This window comes from Callorhinus ursinus, unplaced genomic scaffold, assembly GCF_003265705.2.
Source record: "Callorhinus ursinus isolate GAN/ISIS: 27379988/994484 unplaced genomic scaffold, GSC_fseal_2.0 scaffold65, whole genome shotgun sequence".
Classification (NCBI taxonomy): domain Eukaryota; kingdom Metazoa; phylum Chordata; class Mammalia; order Carnivora; family Otariidae; genus Callorhinus; species Callorhinus ursinus.
The window spans coordinates 103,352-128,117 of record NW_027397127.1 but is presented as its reverse complement, the minus strand read 5'-3'; the positions used below and the strand labels follow the sequence as shown (position 1 = coordinate 128,117).

The 24,766-nt window shown below is 40.9% G+C and overlaps 1 protein-coding gene and 1 long non-coding RNA gene across 6 annotated transcripts in view; one reads left to right on the top strand and one right to left on the bottom strand.

Moving 5' to 3' along the window:
• The window catches only part of LOC141371286 (uncharacterized), an 83,403-nt gene extending 76,411 nt beyond the window's left edge, over nucleotides 1-6,992 (bottom strand). Inside the window, exon 1 of the long non-coding RNA XR_012376114.1 lies at nucleotides 6,879-6,992. This is a non-coding gene — a long non-coding RNA (uncharacterized lncRNA). The remainder of the gene's footprint in view (nucleotides 1-6,878) is intronic.
• Nucleotides 6,445-24,766, top strand: part of PLS3 (plastin 3) — a 79,677-nt gene continuing 61,355 nt past the window's right edge. For 2 of the 5 annotated variants that reach the window (XM_025853721.2, XM_073885727.1), the window contains exon 1: nucleotides 6,445-6,567. The gene's annotated coding sequence lies outside the window, so the exon portion shown is untranslated. Of the gene's footprint in view, nucleotides 6,568-7,136; nucleotides 7,205-24,766 lie in introns of those variants that run through there. The other 3 variants (XM_073885729.1, XM_073885730.1, XM_073885731.1) reach the window with 3 other exon arrangements.

Here is a 24,766-nt window from a genome sequence, read left to right as displayed (position 1 = left end):
GAACTAGTGCACCCACCTACCTTGCCCTGTAATTTACAGGCATGTTCATTTTCCCTCCAACACCAAAATGTGACATGTGCTAGTTATGTAAACTTCACAGGAGGGCCTAACATGGTGATATCTACAACTGTCCAAACTGCCAGCAAGACCTTCTGTAATGTGCAATTTTAATCATTGTAAAACAAGATTCAGAAGTCTGTTCTGTCTCTAAAAGAAGTATAACAAATATTTTATCTTTGAAGTGGATTAAATAGATGAGATGTCAAGCCACCTTCCCCCCCCCCCGCCCCCCACGTTATCACTGGACCTTTATAATAGGCAAATTCAAAGCTTTTGTTTTGCAGATGGGGAAGTGGAAGCCGGTAAAGGAAGCCCAATCCCAGAAACTCACCCAAAGCTGTCCTTTTGCTTTCCTCCTAGAAATGGAATGCCTTTCATTTCCACTTAGCCTTATCCAGTCTTATGCATCTTTTAAAGCCTAACTCAAGTCCCATTGCACAAAAGATGCCTTTCTGACTGCTTCAGCCTAATCATTCCCATTTTTTCCAGAATTCCTACAGCATCCCTTATATATTCTTTTTTTAATTATGTTATGTTAATCACCACACATTACATCATTAGTTTTTGATGTAGTGTTCCATGATTCATTATTTGCGTATAACACCCAGTGCTCCATGCGGTACGTGCCCTCTTTAATACCCATCACCAGGCTAACCCATCCCCCTACCCTCCTCCCCTCTAGAACCCTCAGTTTTTCAGAGTCCATCGTCTCTCATGGTTCATCTCCCTCTCCAATTCCCTCCCTTCATTCTTCCCCTCCTATCTTCTTTTTTTTTTTAACACATAATGTATTATTTGTTTCAGAGGTACAGATCTGTGATTCAACAGTCTTACACAATTCACAGTGCTCACCATAGCACATACCCTCCCCAATGTCTATCACCCAGCCACCCCATCCCTCCCAACACCCAAAGAACAAATGATCCAGTCAAGAAATGGGCAGAGGACATGAACAGATATTTTTCCAAAGAAGACATCCAAATGGTCAACAGACACATGAAAAAGTGCTCAACATCGCTCGGCATCAGGGAAATATAAATCAAAACCTCAATGAGATACCACCTCACACCAGTCAGAATGGCTAAAATTAACAAGTCAGGAAACGACAGATGTTGGCGGCGATGCGGAGAAAGGGGACCCCTCCTACACTGTTAGTGGGAATGCAAGCTGGTGCAGCCACTCTGGAAAACAGTATGGAGGTTCCTCAAAAAGTTGAAAATAGAGCTCCCTTATATATTCTATCCTTGAATTGTTGTCCCAGTATTTCATCTACATTGGTTTTGCTATTGAATTATTTGACTATTAATTCCATGTGTGTTGAGACCATACTTTTTCTATGTTGCTTATAATCTTTTTTTAAAGATTTTATTTATTTATTTGAGAGAGAGAGAGAGAATGAGAGATAGAGAGCACAAGAGGGGGGAAGGTCAGAAGGAGAAGCAGACTCCCCGCTGAGCAGGGAGCCCGATGCGGGACTCGATCCCGGGACTCCAGGATCATGACCTGAGCCGAAGGCAGTCGCCCAACCAACTGAGCCACCCAGGCGCCCTGCTTATAATCTTTAATTCACTTTTTAAAGATGTACTTATTTGAGGGGAGAGAGGCAGAGGGAAAGAGAAACTTAAGCAGACTCCACACTGAGCGCGGAGCCCAATGTGGCAGGCTGGAGATCTCACGACCTGAGCCAAAATTAAGTGTCATAGGATGCTTAACCGACTGCGCCACCCTGGCGCCCCATAATATTTAATTCAATGCCAAGAACATAATAGGCACTTAAAAGAGTATTGTCCATTAATGATATATTTGACAGGAAACCTGAGGGTAACAGTTTAATTCTGAGCATTTCCAGTGATGGATAGTGACCTTCAAAATTGGATCTACATATTAGAAGGTTAATGTTGATAAAACATATCCTAATCCTAGTAAAGACATTTCATTTGACTTTTTTGGTCTTCTTCTTTTTATTTTTTTTAAAGATTTTATTTATTTATTTGACAGAGAGAGACACAGCGAGAGAGGGAACACAAGCAGGGGGAGTGGGAGAGGGAGAAGCAGGCTTCCCGCTGAGCAGGGAGCCCGATGCGGGGCTCGGCCCCGATCCCAGGACCCTGGGATCATGACCCAAGCCGAAGGCAGACGCTTAACGACTGAGCCATCCAGGCGCCCCTGGTCTTCTTTTTAACAAGTGAAAATGTGAAAACACTCTTGGACATGCCACAATAATTTCTTTATGAAAATGTGCTTATAAGATAATTGGCAGGTTTTAACAGACATTCAGATTGATAGATTGATAGGAACTGCTGAGACTTGAGAAATATGTGAAAATGCCTATCCAAGGAATTAACATTTATGTGTTATACATGCATACATTTTGAGTTGGGAACATGAAAACCACCTTCACTTAGTAAACAATGGAAATAACTTGCAATTATTATATTCTGGGTCAAAAAATTTTAAGAAGTTTCCAGATCTACCAAGATCACCTCCATGTCTAATATTTAAGGATAAGAGAAATCTTTAAAATCACACTTAATTAAAAAAACTGTATGTCACTATTTGCTATGGATATTATCATATAAGCTGTATTTTTATTTATTTATTTATTTTTAAAGATTTTATTTATTTATTTGACAGAGAGAGACACAAGCAGGGGGAGTGGGAGAGGGAGAAGCAGGCTTCCCACGGAGCAGGGAGCCCGATGCGGGGCTCAATCCCAGGACCCTGGGATCATGACCCGAGCCGAAGGCAGACGCTTAACAACTGAGCCACCCAGGCGCCCCTAAGCTGTATTTTTAACCAGATATAACATGTTGAATAAAAAGAGGAATCAAGGATCAATCCAAGAACCTAAAATATCATAACATGGAATAGAATTATCATACTAAAACATAAGATGAAAGCAAAATATATTGGTTCCTGGAAACAAACTGATAAATCAAGAAGCAATTAATTAAAATAGATTGGTACACAATTATACATTTAGACAGTGAGAAAGCAATAATGAATTAGAAGAAATTATTTGTATTGAACTGATCAGGATTCTTGATTTCTTCTATTTAATGGTTGTGTAGCAAAACCACATTTTAATGGACTATAGAAAGCAGGCTTTAAAAAAATGGGTAAAAGGGAAACAAGAATTTACCCTAAGAAATTGTCAGGAAAAAAACTCAGAATATGTGCACATAATAAGTTGCGAACTGGACTGGGGAGAGCATTGGGCAGAGATATAGAAAGCAGAGCAAGGAAAAGGGGGGTATGCTTGTGGAAAGGAGGAAAGAAAGGTACATTGGACAGAGATAAAACCTAAGGGTGAGACCAGAGCCTCATCCATCAAAAAAATACAGGAAAAATAAATGGTTTTCAAAATTTGGTGATATGGATTTGAAAACTATTTATTACAAAGGCCTATGGGATTGAAAATTGGAGATGGAAGGAAAGGGTGAAAACTTCTAGGTTGTTGATTCACAGGATCTGTAAGAGACCTATATAGAGAGAGACTTTTTGTTTTTTTTTAGTTTTACAAGAATAGAACCATAAAATAACCATTAGTTCAACAAACATTTACTGAACTGCTACATGCCAGGCTGCTGTGCAAGGTGCTCTAAGAGGAATTAGAGCCTCTGCCTGACTATAAGCTGCTAGAAGGGACGCTGGAGATCGTCTGTGCAACGACCAATTTGGGGTTTGTAAACTGTGAATGATCCCGTGTTAGTTAAATCGATGGTGTGCAAGATCGGAAAGAAATGCAGTTTGAATAAAGCTTTGAGTTTGAGGCTCCTTTCTGAGAAAATGTTAATCTTTGAAGAGGCCTTTTAGGTTTGGGGCAACACAAAGGTAGCTTAGTTACATCAAAATGCCTATTTTAATAATATTCATGAAAATACAGTTCTACCGGCTGCGCCTGGGTGGCTCCGTGGGTTCAGCGTCTGCCTTCCGCTCAGGTCATGATCCCAGGGTCCTCAGATCGAGCCCCCCGCCAACAGGCTCCCTGCTCAGTGGGGAGCCTGCTTCTCCTTTTCCCTCTGTCATTCCTCCACTTGTGCTCTCTGGCTATCTCTGTCAAATAAATAAATAAAATCTTCAAAAAAATTTTAAAAAAATGCAGTCTGACCTGGGTTATACTGTTGAGCTTGTTACATAGGCATCTCAACTAGCATCCAAATAGGTGCTTCCGTGTTTAAGGCATCTTTTTTCTTTTCTTTTATTTTAAGGATTTTATTTATTTATTTATTTGACAGAGAGTTGGCAAGAGCAGGAACACAAGCAGGGGGAGTGGGAGAGGGAGAAGCAGGCTTCCCGCAGAGCAGGGAGCCCGATGTGGGGCTCGATCCCCGGACCTGGGATCATGACCTGAGCCGAAGGCAGATGCTTAACGACTGAGCCACCCAGGCACCCCATAAGGCATCTTTTTTCTGTTGAGGTCATGAGTAGTGCCCCACTTGGGCACCCTGAAGCTTTGAAACTATAGACCACTGCACTTCCATTAAAGTGACGTTTCTCGACAACAAACTCTTGGCAGAATTCTGACATCTGCAGTGTTAGTGGTGAACAAAGACTTTTATTAAAGTTTTGATGGAAGCTTTTCTAATTGAGAAACAAGAAAACAAAAAGAGCATATGCATAGGATTAATATTTTGACTTACTCTGAATTCCAAAACTTGAAAAATAAACTGAAGTAGAAAATTCAGTAATTGAGACAAATATATCCATGCTCGAAAACTTAGCTTGCCGAGTTCCTTCAGGAAATTGCTAAGTCTGTCTTAGTCTAAAAGCAGGTGGAAGCTTTTCTGGGGTGACTTACAGACAAAAGGTAGAAGTACCATATTTAGTGTGTCTAGAAATTCTGTGCAAAGAATTCCAGAAACCATACCAAACCTCGGGACAATTATTGGAAGCCAGAAATCTCATTCTGGCGCCTATTGTAAATGTGTGTGGGGTCAGGCTAACAGCAACGTGTTGAAATAAGGATTTTTGTAGCGACCCCAACCTGAACCGGTATGAAATCTCTCATAACAGAAATGTAATGTTTCTGAAAGCACGATTGCCCTCTCATTTCTTTTTCACCTTCCTGTGCCTTTCATAAGTCCTTCTGGTTGGTTAATCATTAATAAATATTTAACGAGGCTTTTTTCCCAGTGCCAAATCCTTCTTTGCTTATCTAGCTTTTAGGCAGTCTATGGACTCCCCTACGCCTTCCCATTTAAGAAGTCCCGGCACTCACTGCAGGTTAATTTTTCTAAGGAAATTCATAATAGCAGATCAAGTGGGAGATTCTTTACAAGAGCATTCAATTTTTCAGGCCACTCTTAATTTAGCATTTTCCCCAAAATGCATGGAAAATGGGATGTATTTGAACCAAGTTTAAATCTGTAAAAATAAAAAAATCCAAGTACACATTTTTTGAACCAAATGGTTACGACTGGAACGGGAAAGGGCTTAGACCTTCTCTTGGACAGCTGTCCCACAAGCCAATCACCTGACCTGACCCTGGAGAATCCCTCAAACTCTGGCCCTCCCAGCTGATTTTGGACCTGGAGTGAGCCAAAGGATTGGAGCGCAGATATGGAGGGGAAACCTCCCCGTGTATTCATGCAAGAAGCCAGCTATGACATGGAGGCAATCTCATGGGCAAAGAAGAAGAACAGGGACTCTGGGAAACAGAAAAGGTATTCCCGGAAGCAGGAGCACGTCTCCAAGTTTTCTCTGATGTTAGGAGATTAATGACGATGGACATCCATTTCCAAACGAGTGGAACGACGTTACTCCCACCATTCCTTCCCACCTCGACCTCTCACCCCCTTCCGCATGGACAACCCTACCTGAACAGGTGATTTTGGTCAACAATTTACTTGGCACGAAACCAAAGACCCGAGAGCCCCGTCCTGCCCATATTCTGCTCCTTAGACCTCGGAAGGGAAAAGGAAAGATTGCTAAGGTGTCACACCTGGGCTGATCCGCGCAGACGAAACCACTAGTAAATGTCCCTTCTTGGGCTGAGATTCTCTTCACCATTCCGGGGAGAACCTGTACCCTCGGACTTAAATAGGGGCTTGGTGACTTGCAAACTCCCATTCCCAACATTCCTATCTTTTCATTTATTCTTTTTTTTCCTTTGCACATGACTCTGAGCCAGGCACCGTGGACTTCTAATCCCTTTTCCTTTTTAGCCAGGGAGAGAGAGGCAGAAGCAGGCGGGAGAGACCGGTCTCCGCTCCCTGCCGCCGAGTTAGAGTCCCCATCCCTCCAGGGTGCCCATCCCCGAGGATTCTGCTCCCGGTTCCCCACCCAGTTGATGTGACAGGCTCGCGGCCCAATCCCCTTCCAGGTTCCCAGGCCGACTGTTAGCACCACCCGAGCCAATGGCGGCGGCCGAGGGGCGGAGGGGGCAGGCGTGAGGGAGGGGGCGCTGGCTTTAGAACCACGGCCGCAAAGATTGCGAGAGGCAGAAGTTGTCGGAGTGCGTCGGTCGGAGGCTGTCGGGCCAGATCCGGGACTCTGCGACTTGATGTAAGGGCTTTGTGGGCACGCTGGGGCACGACGGGAGCGGGTTCCCGGGGCGTGGGCAGGCGTGGGTCCAGCGGAGAGCATCTCCCGCAACCTCAGCTGGGACGTGCCCCGCGGGGGGGGGGGGGGGACGCGGGGCAGGGAGGGGGCTGCAGAAATTTCGGTCCCGGACCTTGGGTGCCAAAGCGGGTCGTTCGCATCCAGGATGGGTGGGAGTGACAGTGTTCCCCACGACCACCCGCCGCAAACACGTTTTCCGCTCTTAACCACCGGGATGGTGCTTTCTCGCTAGTTGCTCCAAACTTGTTGCTTACCTGGGGCTGCAGTCCTTGACGCCAACCCTTGTCCTTCTCCCCTTCCGTGGCGGCGGCCGCGAAGTGGAAACCGAGCGCCGAACTTCCCTCTGTCGTCCTTCCCCAACTACTGCCACCCCCCCGCCCCCCCCCCCCCCCCCCCCCCGGCCCCCGGAAACCCCGGGGGCTGCCTCCGGCCCCCGCTCGCCCGCCTCGGGCGCCAGTTCCGGGGCTCTGAGCAGCAGCCTTGGCCCAGGGAAGGAACCGGGCTCCGGGAGCTGCCTGCCTCCCGCTTGCTTCCCTGGCCATTAGCGAGAGTGCCGCGATCGCACCGCGTCTCCCTATGAGTAAGCACTTTTTCCCTTTCAGTAGCTCAACATCGCCGGGCCACTGGGGCAGACCTTTCGGTTCCCCATCTCCCCGGACCCCTCGGTCCGCGCCCTGCTCGGCTCCTCTGGCTCTGCAGCCCCGAGCGCGCGGTCGGGGCAGCGCGGGACCTCTCGGGGCTCCCGGGGGAGGCAGAGCGGCAGGGGCAGTGGGATGGGGGGGTGATCTCCCCTCCCCCCGCCCCCCAGCTGCACTTGCCGCTGTTGACTTTCCTCCGCCCGCAGTATTTAGGCGCTCTAATAAGAGGCCGGGGGACGCTGACCACCCCCGCCCTGGCTTCTTGCCAGTCCCAAAGTTGCCGCCACCGCTGCTACCGCTCGTAGCGCGCTGGCGGCTCCAACGGCCTGGCTCCAGGACAGCAGAGGATCCCAGGCTGGGAGGTGGCGTGGGGTGAATGCTCTCTGACACTTGCGCGACGCGCTGCTTCTTGCTCCTCACCGGATTAGCACTACGGGTGCAGGTTGAGCTTAGAACTGTGTTGGAGAGCCTCGCCATTTAGGATCCGACGGACGGGATGCCGGGGGGTGCCCGACCTGTTACGAGGGAGGGGGTGGGGGGAAGGAGAGCCTGGCTGGCCGCACAGCAGGTAGAAAACCTGAAGTGAAATGACAAACTCCTGAGAGGGAAGCACTTACGCCACTTGACTGATGTCACACTGTGTTTGGGAGTCTCAACTTGATCCTGGAGATGCGGTTTACAGTGAATTCCAGCGAAGTGGCCGAAGTCCCACACTTGCTGATTGGCATCACGTGCCCCAAGTCTCTGATGCCCCTAGGGTAATGGTCACATGACTTCTTTTGCCTTGAAAACTGGAATGTAATGGCTGGAGCCCATTTTCCAAAAACTACCACGACAAAAAAAAAAAAAAAAAGGAGAGGGGGAGTGTGAAACTAGCCTCTACTCCAGGGAATTCTATTTGGATTTGGAGGAGGGGAACAGAAAGGGAATTTGGTGCTCCGATTTTATCCAAAGTAAAAACGGGAGCTGTTTTTTTAAAATAAAGGCTTGAAATCTCTCTGTGCCGGGACATATATCTCCCCGGTGGCTTTCCTAAATTTAAAAAATATCTTACTAATTATTTTCTAGGAAAATTGTCCTTTAATTCACACGCACTTCATCCCTAAAGGATAGTTTTGAAGCCATATTCCGTAAGATAGTGTTTTAAAAAATTAGGATTTACTCGTATTCCTGGTTCTGGCCTATATTCTAATTGAACTGTTCTCTTTATTAGGCATCTCCTTGAAGGTGGTGGATCATTTCTTGACTAAAATTAACCACCAGTTATTTGTGGGTTGCAATTAATTGGATCAGAAATCAGGCACAAAAACAGTGGATCTTAAATCGGATAAATCGAGCTGGTTGGGTGTTTGCCTATCAGTATCTTGAGGGAATAATGAGAGGCCCCTGAAACATCTCCCTTCTGTGATGATGACCAATACCTGCCCATGTGGCCCAAGTTAAGATTGCTTTTGGAAAAACGTGGCAGTTCTGATATTCAGATTATATTTTGCAGAGTATAGAAATGGGCAGAGGAGTGTCTGAGGTCAGGAGTTTAAAAGCTTTACTTATTTACAAAAATGGATCCAGTTGATACATATTCAGCCTTGAAACTAGGCCACTATAAATGAAACGGGGAACATTTAAGAGATGTTGGCTTTGTGTGCATTAGCCAGAAAACCCCTCCGTCTACTGCAGCAACCTCGGAATGACTCGAGCACTCCATTTTTGTGCTGTGCTGGGGTTTCTGAGCCTAAAAACTAGAACTCCTTGAAAGCATATAGTTCTGACCTCCAGGCTAGCCTTGTGGCGCAGATTTGCTCAAAGTGGAATTAAGCTGCACCTGAGTTATTGGAGTTAAAGTACACTGGTAGATAGACCCCCCTAGTGGAAGTGAGGTGACAACAAAATTTTAGATTGAACTCCTAATACATATTTTAACCTCAAAGAGAGAGTACCACGATCCAACGAGATTAAAGTGGTAGGGAGATGAGCTCTTTTTAAAATATTATTAACTCACATCAAAACAGGATCATCACTAGGCTCTCAGTCTATAGAGCATTTCATTGTCTTCAAGTGTCCACTCATTTAAAACCACTGACTGTTACTGACTTAATGGGGGGGCACCTATCATTTCATGAACTCGGGTTTTTAGTAAGATGAGGGGGTTGTGAGTCTAATTCTTAATCTCTGCTGTTAGATCTAGCAATTTATCAACCTCTTTCTTTACCCGAGGTGGGGAGCCAAGCAAATTATGCTCTGCCTTGACTGAGTACAGACACTCAAGCATTCAAGTCCAGGGTCTCCAGTCTGATGCCATCATTTAGAGCCCATTGCTAAAAATGTCTAGGCTTATGGCATTTTGGGTAGAAGGATTAATTATAACTGGTGAGTAATATTTTGGTTGTGATTATATCTCTTCTACAAATGGTTACGTGCACATTAGACTTGACTATTTATACTGGCAGAATGTCAGTATCCAGGGCACTATCAGAAACCAAATGAAATTTTGCTCCTAGGCAAACCACATGACTGTTGCTGAACAGAAAGGGGAGCTTGGCCATGGTGCCTGAGAACTAAAGTGATTCTTTCTGGTGAAACCTACAGGGGGAGAAAAGGAAGAAAGGCCACTTTCTGTTATTCCATGTTCTGTTTTAGGCGTCATTTCTACTTGCCTTTCCAAGAAATTTACTGACATGATATTCTTACCACAGATGATAAATTCAGGAATCCGCAATTGCATTTCATGAGCACAATCTAGGCGAAATGTGAACACTAAACTCTTTTTGCTGTTTAGTACAGATTCCAAAACTAGCTGGTGTAAAATTGAAAATGAGCATCTATCGAAAGACAGCAATGCAGGTATCTGTTTTTAAAATCACTTCATGTTTGCTCATGTGATAATTTTTCTGTTGGTTAAAAGTAATCCAGAGAGGGAAAAATTTGATCTGTGAAACTAATAAAACACAGTTTGAAAGAAAACGGCTAGATCGTGTTTTGAGTCTGGGTAATTATTCTAGAGAGTGATCTACCATATATTTGTTCGTTCAATGTGTTGGGAGGTTTCAGAAGCTTTTTGGATACATTACACGTTGGAAGCTCTTTTTTAAATATTTTATTTATTTATTTGAGAGAGAGAACAAGTGGGTGGAGGGACAGAAGGAGAAGAAGCAGACTCCCTGCTCAGGGAGGCTGATGCAGGACTCCATCCCAGGATCATGACCTGAGCTGAAGGCAGATGCTTCACTGACTGAGCCACGCAGGCGCCTCCTGGAAGCTCTTTTAGATACCAATGGTCAGGACTAGCTGTTCTTAGTTATGATACAGCTTTGGTTAGTTATGGCTTAGAAATATAAACTGTCTAATCATGAAATGTCATTCTCAGAAGGTCATAATTCTTGGGACCAACCCACTGTAGTTATGACATAGGTGAGGCACTGTCAAATTCAATATGTTTAATAATATCTAATTTGCCTTAATCTTAGCACTTGAAAGACAAATGTTAGTATAAAATGTTTTAGGGAAGAAAAATCATGCTTTTAAGTGAAAATTGAAATACTGAGGGAAAAATATATTGGACTTACCTTCAAAACAACTAGATTTTAGGGGCGCCTGGGTGGCTCAGTCGTTAAACGTCTGCCTTCGGCTCAGGTCATGATCCCGGGGTCCTGGGATCAAGCCCCGCATCGGGCTCCCTGCTCAGCGGGAAGCCTGCTTCTCCCTCTCCCACTCCCCCTGCTTGTGTTCCCTCTCTCGCTGTGTCTCTCTCTGTCAAATAAATAAAATCTTTAAAAAAAAAAAAAACTAGATTTTAGACATGGCTCTGCTCTGCTACTGACTCATAGTTCGACCTTGAGAAAGTCACTTAAAATTATTATATTGATAACTAACATCGAGTACATTATGCATCTTCTCATTTATACAGTTGAGGGCATGGCTCAAGGTTTTTGGTTTGCTGGGATTTTTTTTTTTCCCAAATAGTTGTAGCCTGGCTTATTTCAGTTAATATTAGTTGATTTTTCAAATTTTAATGCACCTGTGTAGAACCAAGCTAACTACCCTGTTGGCAAATTGGTAGCTATGCAGGAAGACGTTCACCAGTGGCCTATTCCATATGACTCATGTTAGCTCTTTAAAATATAGAGGTACCATTAACATCAATGCTTAGCAAGGATTTTGGTGCATTAAACCTACTGATTTCATATTACGAGAAAACTTAATTTTTCTTAACGGTCTAGAAGTTTGTTTAAGGGTAAGGAGGTAGTGTCGTTCACTGGAAAAGGCATTGAGCATGGAATCCAAGGGCTTGGAGTCCTCTACAGTTTGGACATCTAGGCCATCGTTGGTAAATCACACAAGTTCTCGGTGTCCATATGTGGATTTTACTTTATTTAGCCATCTGTTTCTAATCTATGTATGTCACAGGCATGCTGAAAGGCTAAGTGAGCTATGGATAAGTGACCCTTGGCTCTTCAGCAGACAGGTGCTATATAAAATCAAAGTACTGTAGTAGTCTATCATAGACACACTACAGCTTGAACAGGAGTTTGCAGAAATGGTAGAATCCTCATCACTTCAGTCTCGCCCGCATTTGTACTTGCCTGCAAATATTCTCCAGCCATCCAGTTTTACAAGCAAAGGAGAAATAATCTAATTCTGGCTGATAACGAGAATAAAAACCTCTAAGTAATGCTTTCTTACAGTGTTTTCCCTCAAATGTTGTGCCAGATAGCCTGTGAAAGCCATTACTGTGATGGGTTTTTTTTTCTTCCCTCCTTCTTAAGTAACTACTGAGCAGTATTTTAGTGTTTGTTGGTAATCTTGCAGAACCCGTTGGCTTATCCTACTTCATTCTTAGTTTTGTGACTGCCCATAATGGGAGGTCTTGTATAAAACTCTCGAAAAAGCAAGTGCTTCTCCTTATAATTGCCCTTTAAAGGAGTGCAGGTTTGGAAAAGCTCCTAATGGAGGAGTTAATCTGTATATTTAACTGGTATGCCCTCATTAACAGAGAAAAGAGGAGAAGTTAATGTAGATCTGCACTTGAGAAGCCTGTTGGATAGCTGGCTTCTGAGGGGTCCTTTTCAACTCCCACCCTTAAAACTGTTAACCTCGGATTAATTTCCAGTGTTTATTGTCATCTTGCCAATTCTATGACAGGTTCGTTAACTCTGTCATTCTTGGAGTTACCATGCATTTTTATCTGGTTGGTTAAAATTATGTCCTTATTCATTTAAATTCCAGCATAGTTAACATACAATGTTATATTAGTTTTGGCTCTACAATATAGTGATTCAGCAGTTCTATACATTGCTCAGTGCTCATCACCATAAATATGCTCTTTTTTTAAAAGATTTTATTTATTTGCCTGAGAGAGAGAGAGAGAGAGAGAGAGAGAGCGCCCAAGCGAGGGGGAGGGGCAGAGGGAGAGGGAAAAGCAGGCTCCCTGCCTGAGCAGGGAGCCCAGTGCGGGGCTGGATCCCATCATGACCGGAGCCACCCAGGCGCCCCCTTCACCTGTTTCCCCCATCCCTCCTCTGGCGACCACCAGTTTGTTGTCCACATTTAAGAAACTTCTCTTTCATTTCTCTTTTTTCTTTGTTCGTTTGTTTTGTTTCTTAAATTCCACACATGAGTGAAATCCTATGGTATTTGATAGTATTTGTTAAAATGTCATTGGTAAAGTGATAGTACCGAATTAAAATGAAATAAGCAGAAACCTCTGAGGGAAAGGACTCTTGAAATAACCTGGTATCATGTGACTAGTTCTGAAGCGTGGGTTCATTTTGCTCATAGAAGTCAATTTCTTTTATAAAGTCTGATCTCTTCTTTCTGCTATCTTTGGTTTAAAAGATTGACTAGCAAGTTATTTTTTTAATCTTGTAACCCATTTATTGAAAATCTAACTGATTCTTTTAAGCTGCTTATAGATACGTAATTTGTATATAATATATATAACGTTTTCCTCTTCAATAAAATTTGTGAGGTCAGTATAATAGCTTTGAATATTATATGTTCTAATTACATAGTGTTGCACTCAGATTGACATTCTGCTATTGACACTGAATAATACACTATCTTTCATAGACTAATGTGATCTGTAAGCTTTTTTTCTGTATTTCTTAACTAGCTTGTGTATTTCTGGTTTTGTCATTTCTTATTCTTTTTGATATTTGGGGGCTTGTATTTCAGGTCGGGGGAATTACCATTATAGACTGCATAGTGTTTTCTAGAAGTGAACATGATAGGAAATGCTACAATAGTCAATATGTATGATTTAGTTAGTTTACTAGAAAAGTATCTTAAGTAGTGCATTCTTTAAAGTATTTTTAACCACTTTGCTTTGGGTTAAAAAATACAAAGTCATTGTAAACATTTTAGAGGAAAATATAAAGGGATTTTTTTTTAAAAGATTTTATTTATTTGAGAGAGAGAGAGAGAGAGCATGAGGGGGGGGAGGGTCAGAGGGATAAACAGACAGACTCCCAGCCGCCCAGCAAGGAGCCTGAGCAAGGAGCCGATGCGGGACTTCAGGATCATGACCCAAGCAGAAGGCAGCTGCTCAACCAACTGAGCCACCCAGGTGCCCTATAAAGGGATTTATAATGAAGAAAATTAAAATTACTCATAATTGTACCACCTGCTCATATTTTTTTTATCTATTTCCAGTATAGAAAGTTACATATTTTTAAAATTGGAATCATGCTGTATATACAGTTTGTATTCCATTCTTTTCACTTACTACTACATTTTTTCATATAATCAAATATTTTTTTAAAGATTTTATTTATTTGAGAGAGAGAGTGCACACAAGCAGGGGGAGGGGCAGAGAGAGAAGGAGAAGCTGACTCCATGCTGAGCTGGGAGTCCAAAGGGAGGCTGGATCCCAGGACCCGGAGATCACAAACTGAGCCGAAGTCAGATGCTTAAAGGACTGAGCCACCCAGGCACCCCTGTAATCAAATATTTTTGAAAATTTTAAAAATACTATGATATTCCATATAATGGGTATTTCATAACTTCTTTCACTAATTCCAGGTTGTTGCAAGTTTATGTTGTTTCCATATCTTATAGATAATGCTTCAGTGAACATCCTTGCAAAAGCCTTTTTTGCAACTCTGATTATTTCTTTGAGATAAATATTTAGAAGAGAAATTGCAAAGATTTTTGTTTTTAAAGATGAAGTCCTTTGACAATCTTGGAAATTTAAACATGGGCTTAAGCAAAAAAAGGCCTTGTTTTCAAACAGTGGTATTCCAAAAAACAAAAAAAAAGACTTCTTTATATAGTGTATGGTATTTGACTCTAAACTGAAGCTGGTTTAGGTAAAGTGTATGTCTTGGAAATATTTTGGTTTCCTCTGATCTACTTAACAGGTACAAAGCAGGATAAAGGAGAATCATGTGGGGTGTACAATCATAGGAAGTCTATTTTTTAAAACGGAACTGTTAATGGGGGAAGGGAGGCAGGTTTGCTAACTTGCCTTTAGATTTTTGGTTGCTCTCTAAAATGGGGCTGATACCACTTGTTTTCAGTGTTGTCCCTAAAATCAAATGAGAACATTTATAAAGAAGCTAGCAGATAGTAAGTGCTCAATAAATACTCCCCTCTTCTAGGTCGATGAATGTTGCCTTAGATGACCTTGTCAAGTATGTGTATCCCATCTGTTCATTTTCCTCTAATTCAAACACTTTTTCCTTAAGTATCACCATTCAAGATAAATAAGATAGTTTATATTTTCTGCTTTATTTAATGGCACTGTAAAAATAATTGCTTTCCATTGCTTTTTATTGTGGATAGGGATGATTTTAACAATGTTCCAGGTTGAAGAAGATTCTTGACTTAGCTAGGAAACCTGTTGACCAGTTAATTTATCCTTTTGTGAGGATATGCCACCTAATGGCTTAAAGAATTCGCCCTCGAAGGAAAATTGGAAACATTATTCATACATTACAGAAATCATTATAAACCCACTGCTGCTAACAAATATAGCTTAGATCAGGGTGAAAGGTAATGATAGGTAATGTTGATCCTTGATTTGGTGGGGGCAGGGGAAAAAAAGCTTCAAAGTCTTCAGTGTTTCTGTAGTAGGAGAAATAGAAATGTGAATGTTAGGATGTTTACCTTTGTAAAAACAGGAGACAAGAGAAAATAAATTAGTGAAAACTTAAAAGTGTTGGGGAAGGCAGAGGGTTATAAATGAAATCAACATCTTTCCAAGACGACATGTAGCCTTTAGAAATGGGTGAATCCAAAACATATTAATCTTAAATTTATGATGCCCCTAGTTTCCTCTAGTGGAGGTTTTCAAAAGCAAAAACCAGGAAATGATGAAGGACACTGACACATTCAACAAATATTTTGAGCAGTTTGTGGGTCTCCAGTTTAAAGCTACAGTTGAAATCATTTTTACAAGTGACTATGAATCATTAAAATGTCATATTTTGTCTTATAATAATTAAAAAAACAAAGATAGCCAAATTATCATTAGTATAGATAACCAAAAAGTAGTATTGATTTGCATGTTTTAAAATGTAAGCCAACCCACACATTCGGTGTCTGATCCTAAATCAAAGCATTCCAGCATTTTTTTTTTCTGGAAAAAAAAAAGCAAACTAGAATATATTTATAGATGCAAGGCAAAGATGGGAAACTTCCCTAACCAGAGATTTGTGTAAAGAGGAAGGGAAGGATGATATGTCAAGTCAAGAACCTCGAAATATGTAAGAATTACATAAAAGAAGGCCTCTAGGCCATTTATAAATAGATGTGAACTCAGGAAAACTTTCAAATGTGCCCAGAGTTCCCAAGTATATATTGAGATGGTGTAAACTACAGATGAAGTACTAGTTAACCAGGGATAGTAACGTAGACAATGCCTTAATTACTCTGTGGTATGGTTTCATCATTCAACGAAAAAAAAATGTATAACAGAGACTGCTAGGTACCATCGCTGTAAAGGTGGGTGAGAGACACCTGCAGTCTAGTAGAAGCAAAAAAACACAAAATATTGGATTTCATGAAACCTAAAAATATTCTTACATGTAGAAAATGAACTTAAATATGGCCCTTTTTCTCAACATAAGATAATTTCTAAATTTAAGCCTTGTGTGAACAAAGACATTCATTTATAACCCAATATAATCAAATCTAAACTAAGAACAAATCAAATTTAAACATTGTTATTTCTTTGCAATAATTATTGCATCCCAAAAAAAGTGCCCACTATGAGTTAATTTTACTTAAATAGAACATTGCCCAGCCTATAAATGAAGGTCAGCAGACAGCAGTGTCTTGGAATAAAATAGCCCTTTGGCAAGAAAATGAGCCACACCCCATTTAGTTTTTACAAAAATAAAATTCTTTCCAGCTTTACTAAATTGTAGATGTTGTGCACAGCGCAGAGTTCTGCAGTCACTGGATCTGCCGCTGTGGAAATAGCCATGTGTGCAGAAGCCCTGGAAAACACTGATAAGCCATGATTCGTACCTGTGGCTCTTGTACTTTCCGTAGCACTGCATTCTGTTAAGTTTTATCTGACTCGGGGGCAGTAGCAAGTAACTACACCGTAATTTCCTTCCTTGAACTTCTTGATTGTCACAGACGTTAGAATGAGCAGGAAAAGCCAGGATTCCAAATCTCATCATCGTTTCATTTTGGTGGGAGGGCATCAGATGCTCTATGGACTCTGTCTGGAGGTACCACGGAGAGAACTGTGCTTCTAGGGAGAGAGGAAAAGGAACCCCGAGGGGAAGCCCCGCTCTTCTACCTCTTTTCACTGTACCTGAAACAAGGCAGGTCTCCATATATACATTTAAAAAAGCGAAAACAACGTGGCTATGAGTGGCCTTGGCTGATAAAGATTAAATTATGAAAACCTAACCAGCAAGTTCATAACTTATGAATCACACCGAATAAGATAACATAATGGTGTGAACCCTACAAGAAGGCTAAGCAAATGGTTTCCTTGGTTTTCTTTCTCTTTCAGCTGTTGTAAGTCAATGGTCAGGAGTGAATATCACGTATGGCCCTTGCATTGTGATAACTGCTTAACTTTAGACTCAAGACATACTAGGGACATACTAACATTTTTTTATGTTTTGAAGCAGTTTTATGGAGTGCAGTGTTCAGTTTCAGTGGATTTTGGTATATTCAGAGAGATGAACAACCATCACCATGGTCAATTTCAAAACATTTTCATCCCCTCAGAAATTGTTCTTGAGCTGTCACTCTCCCCAGCCTCCCACCTCCCCATTCTTAAGCAACCACTAATCTACTTTCTGTCTCCATCAATTTCCCCATTCTGGACTTCCATATGAATGGAACATATAGCCACGTGGTCTTTTGTGACTGGCTTCTTTCACTTGGCATAGTGTTTTCAAGGTTCATTCACACTGAAGGTTCATTCACACATGTACCAAGATTTCATTCCTTTTTACGGTGGCATAATATTCCATTGTATGGATGTACCATGTTTTGTTTGTCCATTTATCTGTTGATAGACATTTGGGTTGTTTCTGCTGTTTGGCTATTAGGAAAAATCGAGAATGCTAATATTAAATGTCTAACCACAGGTCAGCTACTGAGGTAGAGGTGGTACTGACATGATGACTTTTCATTTATTGCTACTGTTACTGTAAATCTTTGCTTTGATTGACTCTGAGCAATCCTGATTTCTACATCTCAATGTAGCTAATTTTTGGTTTCCTAATGTTTAGTAGTGTATTACCAACTTGTTGCCAAATCCTTTCTCCTTAGTAATATTTTCACTTGAATCATTAAAAGCCTGTAAAAGTTGTATAATCACCTTTTCTAAAACTTACTGTGTAATAGAGCTATACAAAATTTCTTGTTTATACACCTTTATTGAACACCTATTAAGTATTAAGTAGTGCACAGGTAAATGATAAATGCTTTGAAACACAATGGTTTCAGTTGAGCTAGACCATTATTGAGCACATCTAGTATGTTTATTTTTTAATTTGCTTCTCAAATATGAAACAAATTCACAGAACAAAATTGAAAAGCTATAAAGGGACATAAAGAAAAGAAAATGAGCCTCCTGCCCCTGACCCCAGTCCCCCATTTCTCTTTCCAGGAGCTGACCATTAGAACTAGTTTCTTGTTTATCCATCCAGAAATAATATTGAATACATTTAATGCTTGCCATTTTCAGAAGAGCTTGGTGTTTTACATTTAGGAAGTCTGATGTTAAGTTTGAGGGATTCTTTACCTACTGACTTAAAATATGAGTAAAAGAATCCCCTTCAGTTTCAGATCAGAGTTTTTCTTTCAAGCACCCTTGACCACCTCGGATTCACCGGCATCAGGTCAAAATAGCTAATGATACCTAGAACACACCTCTCCCATTATGTTCTGGATTCAATCCACAGAGAAGTTTCTGGATCCAGTCTCCTTAGTCTTTTTTTTTTTTTTTTTTTTAAGTAGGCTACAGGCCCAGCATGGAGCCCAGCGTGGGGCTTGAACTCACGACCCTGAGATCAAGACCTGAGCTGAGATCAAGAGTCGGATACTTAACCATCCAGGCCCCCCCCCCCACCCCATCTCCTTAGTCTTATGGGCAGTGCATATCTTGCGGGCCCTTACATAAGGATAGGCCTCCCTGAGAGAGGAGGGTTGTAGTTCAGCCAAGAAAAGATATAATTTCCAGGAGAGCCATTTACAACTCCCTGTATAATTACTTAATTCATTTAACAGGGCTTTATTAATTATCAAGTGTGCCAGGCACTGGTATCACCAAGATGAAACAATGGGCCATCGTTTGAAGAGCTCAGAGTCTCATCCAGCCTCTGATTTTTATAGATGAGGTGACAGAGGTCTAGTTGATTTTGACTTGCCCCCCAGCATACCAAGGTAGAGGACAGTGATGGAAGATGGGGTCTCCTGATACCTAATTCATCACTCTTCTCACCATAAAGTTAAACACCACATCCAGAATCCAGCTTTGTTTACTGGGAAAGCCTCTTCCTCTCTGAATTAGCTTATACTAAGTAGCGTCTTCCTTCAGGTGTTAACAAAATGGCAAATGCCAGGTCATTCAAGTTGACATGAACTCTATGAGACACACTTCACCTATAACTTAAGCAGCTTGGTTTAACTTGGCCAGCTCTTCATAGCTAAAGGAAATTCATTAGCAATGGCTTTACAGTGGTGAATTATTTTTCTAGGTCATATATTCAGTCCAGACTACTCTTAACGCTAACAAAACTGCAGTTCTAATTACTGATATTACAAAGTTTCCTATATTGTGATGTATCCAAAGATTTTGAAAACTCTAGTGTCAGCATATTGGATATACATTCTGGGATTTGTCACTCTTGATTTCTTTTAAAGTGGCTCTTGTCACTCTGAGAGAGCCAGTATTTCTTCTTTGTTTGACTCCTCACACACACACAAAATTCCATATCATTCATTTATTCGAATATCTACTGAATGTCTTCTATAGGTCAGGTAGTGTACTAGGCACTGGTGATAATAACTGACTGAAACAAACAAAACTTACCGCCTTATGAGGTTTACATCCTACTAGGGGGAGATAGAAAAAAAACCATGATATAGTGTATTTTTTTTTAAGATTTTTTAAATTTATTTGACAGAGAGAGACACAGTGAGAGAGGGAACACAAGCAGGGGGAGCAGGAGAGGGAGAAGCAGGCTTCCTGCCAAGCAGGGCTCGATCCCAGGACCCTGGGATCATGAGCTGAGTAGAAGGTAGGTGCTTAACAACTGAGCCACCCAGGTGCCCCAATATGAGGGTCTAGTGAGTGGGAAGAGGGGCATTGCTATTTGCAAATCAGGTGGTCACAGAAGGCTTCACTGACAGGAAGATGTTTGGGGCAAGACATGAAGGAGATCAAGGAGTGAGCCATGTGAATACCTGGGGAGAAGTGCCACTTTAGTAAATAATTCCAAGAACAGATACCTAAATTATCAACATTGATGAGTTTTAGCCCTGAAATTCTCCTTTATTTCAGCTTTTTATTTTGGTATGGAACAGGAAAAAAAAAGTATCTTTGACCCAGATCAGATACTGTAATGGAGTCATGAATTGACTGTCTTATGCTAAGGCTATTATGGTAATAGTTATTGTCAGTAATGTTTCAGAAAGATTTGTGGGAATAATGTTGAAATATGGTATTATTGCAAGTAGATGTTCTTCTCTTTTCCTTCTCAATTTAATTATACTATATTCTGTGGTTAAGTGTGAATTAGATTTTTTTTAAATTTTACTTTGCCATAATCGTAGACATGTACTTACAAGAGAGAACACAGAAAGATCCTGTGTACCCTTTACCCAGTTTCCTCCAATGGGAATCTCTTGCAAGACCATAGTGCAGAATCAAAGCCAAGTTCCATCACTGCTAGAATCCCTTTTGTTACCCTTTTATAACAACACATACTTCCTTCCCCCCTGCCCCATCTCTACCCCTGGAAACCATTAATCTGTTCTGCATTTCTATAATTTTGTCATTTCATAAATGTATGAATGAAATCACACGGGCACCTCAGTGGCGCAGTCGGGTTGAGCAACCAGCTTGGTTTTGGCTCAGGTCATGTCTCAGGGTGGTGAGATCAAGCCCCGCATCAGTCTCCGCACTCAGCGCGGAGTCTGCTTAATGTTCTTTCTCCCTCTCTCTCTGCCCCTCCTGCTTGTGCTCAGTCTCACTCTCTCAAGTGAATAAATAAATCTTTTAAAATAAATGAAATCACAGAGTATGTAATTTGGGGATTTTTTTTTTTTCCCCACTGGGCCTAAGTCTCTGGAGATTCATCCAAGCCGTCTGTATCAGCACTTCCTTTTTATTGCTGAGTAGTGTTCCATGGTGCAAATGTACTACAGTTTTGTGAACCACTTACCCACTGAAGAAAATCTGGGCCATTTCCAATTTTGGCTGTTACAAATAAAGCTGCCGTAAACATTTATGTACAGGTTTTTGTGTGAATGTAAGTTGTTTTTTCTTTAGGATTCATGCCCAAAAAGTGCAATTTCTGGGTTGTAGGAGAGTTGCATGTTTGGTTTTGTAAGAAACTGCCAAAATGTTTTTCCAAAGTGACTGTGCCATTTAATCTCCCACCAGCAATGTATGAGTGGTGCAGTTTTTCCACATCTTTGCCAACATTTGGTGTTGTCACTGTTTTTTGTGTTTTTTTTTAGCCATTCTGATAGGTGTGTAGTGATTTCTCATTATGGTTTCATTTTGCATTTCCCAGTGGTTAACGATGTTGAACATCTTTTTATGTGTTTCTTTCCATCTGTATATCCTCTTTGGTGCAATATCTGTTCATGTCTTTTGCCTGTTTTTCTAATTGGATTTTTTAAATGTTGAGTTGTGAGAGGTCCTTTGTCCAATATGTGGTATACAACTATTTTCTCTTAGTCTGTAACTTGGCTTTCCATCCTCTGAACCAAGGTCTTTCACAGAACAAAAGTATTTATTTTGACAAGGCCCAAATTTATCACTATTTCTTTTTATGGACTGTCTTCTCCATGTCCTAACACTCCTTCACCAAACATGGTTCAGGAAGAGTTTTTCAAATTTCCTTTCTAAAGTTGTATGGGGTTATGTTTCACATTTAAGTCTGTGACCCATTTTGAGTTAATTTTTGTGTAAAGGTGTGAGGTTTAGGTTGAAGTTCTTCTTTTTTTTTTTAATGGTTCTCCAGTTGCCCAAGCACCACTCCTTCACTGATGTGCTTTTGCACCCTTGTCACAAATCAGTTGAGCATACTCATGTATGTACTCATTTCTGGGTTCTCTGGGCTGTTCCATCGTTCTGTGTCTGTTGCCCTGCCAATCCCACCTTGTCTTGGTTGCTACAGCCACAAGATCAGATTTGACACCAAGCAGAGTGATTCCACCCACTTTATTTTTCAATATATTTCACCTATGCCAAGACCTATTTGTTTCCACATAAGTTTTTAGAATAAGCTGGTCTGTGACTACGCAAAACTCTGCAGGATGTTGATAGAAAATTGCATTAATGAATTAGAATTTTGAGATTGCACGTGTAATGTTAATTAAGTTAAAAATGGTAATTCCAGTAAGGAAGATAATTTAATTCCTTCTGTGGTCTCATGCTAGGTCTTATTTTCTACAGTCGTCCCAGTTTATATGATTTTTATTTTTTATTTATCTTTTTTAAAGATTTTTTTATTTATTTAAGCAATCTCCACACCCATCGTGGGGCTCGAACTCACGACCCCGAGATCAAGAGCCACACGTTCCACCAACTGAGCCAGCCAGGCGCCCCAACTGCTGTGATTTTTAAATCATTGAATGAATATTAATTGGTCATTTCTCTTCAGACATAACTTGGATGCCTTTTTTTGATTGTCAAAATTGGAAACGTTCCTGTTTTTCAAAGGAATGTCACATTCTTGATTTAGATACATAACTTTCAGGTTGTAAGTCATTGACCTATTTTTTAATTTAAAACTTTTCTGAAGGCTTACTTCCAGAATTTTTAAGACCCTACCCCACCCTCCCACCCCTACATTAGACTTTTGTGTGCAAGGTTCCTAAACCTATTGTTCTGCCTTAAGGAAATTATGGTTTACCTCTCCTGTTGTTTTAAACAAATGCATTTCCTCAAATAGCAAAATAGAATATGCCGCTAAAGCATTGGGATTTAGGGTATTGAAGTTTGCGATGTGTTTGTTATTCACGAATAGTAAATCAAAAGTTTTAAATGAAAACTTTTGTGCGTTCTCCTGCTTTGATCTTTGATTCTGCAAAAGAAAGTCTTAAAAATTACAAAAAGAATCTGGTAAACCTCTTAATTTAAATAGGACACTTGGAAACTTAGGTGTAAAAAAAAAAAAAAGAAGGGGACTGTTAAATTGATTAGGGTTGAAGAAGAATAGAAGAGAAAATGTCACCTTGTTGCTTTTGGGTGAGGGAAAGTGAATGAGATCGTGCTTTCATTTCTGTCTTGCTTTCTCAAGATAAAGCTTTTCCACCCTTCTTTCTGCTTAAGGATTCAGGGTGGATACACCAAAAAACCTCTGGCTATCTTTCCCATCCTGCTTATATTCTAGATCGGCTTTTATTGCTTTAACAAAATATATCACTGGTGGCCTATAACATTATGTATGTGGTATCAAGTGGTTAGGCTTAGATAGGAATTTGAAAATCACAGTCCAACTATACTACCTTAAATACAGTTAGCAGAATTAACTTCTCAATAATGAAAACTTCCCTAAGTTAGAGCCTATGGCTCATTGTTTTAGTGTAATCATTATAGTGAATTTTACCACCACTAATATCAGCCATTGTTTCTCCCCCTCACCTACACCTAACTTTGTTTAGGTAATGGCCACGGCTGCACCATAACCTTCCCTGTAATCGAAAAAAGCATGTAATTTAAGGAAGAATGCAGTGAAATGGTGCCCATCATAAATGGATATTCCAGTTTCTTTTTTCACATAGAGGTTATCTACATTTGTTTGTATTTATTTGGTCTAATGAGAGGCTTAAAAGTGCATTCTTTAAGGCAGTGAATTCTCAGGGGCGCCTGGGTGGCTCAGTCAGTTAAGTGTCCACCTTTGGCTCAGGTCATGATCCCAGGGTCCTGGGATAGAGCCCCACGTCGGGCTCACTGCTCAGCAGGGAGCCTGCTTCCCCCTCTCCCCTGCTCATGTGCTCGCTCACTCTCTCTCTCTCTCTCTCAAATAAATAAAATCTTTAAAAATTTTGCAAAAAAAATAAAGCAATGAATTCTCAGAATCATTAAGCCTATGACAGTCTACCCCATTAAAAGAACACTGCTAGCAGTTTTAGCCAACTTCTGAGGTAACATAGTACCAGGGAAAGGGATAAACTGAGAGAGGGAAGAAGTTACCCTGGTGTGGGTGACTTTTTGCTAACAATATGATTTTTAGCAAGTGAAGGCCATACAAGCCATTTGCTTTGTGGCAGAATTATAATGAGACTTTTTAGCTGTACCAGCTAACAGATTGCCAAATAAAATATTGAGCAAGCAGCACTGGTCAGTTATAATTTGGTCTCAAAACCAGAGCCAGCATAGTGTAATGTTTATAGATTCAACTTCATTCTCAAAGAAATAAAATTTGGGCATCTTAGCAAAAATATAATTAATAACATTTATGGGGCATCTCCCACATGTTTGAATAGTAAGGGCAGATAACACTCTATGAGACCACAGTATTTTTGCAGCCAGTCTTAAGGATAACCCTACATTGTGTTCAGGATTCTGTGTTGGGCTAAATTTAACAAATGACCATTATGTGTGGAAAATAGCGACCATTGTTGTTGAATTAAACTCTCTCTGGAGATGCAAAAAATCTTTTAATTAAGCTAATAAAAATTAATGGCAACATAACCAAAGAAAGTAATCATAAAAGAATGGATAGAAGCAGAAAACTTTGTGCATTTGTTAAATGATACCTAGTAAAGTAACCTGGTACCTGGGGTAAGGCTGGGGACTGTGTACTTGCCTAAAAAATTCCAAAAGCATACATACACAAAAATTTGGATTTTTAAGC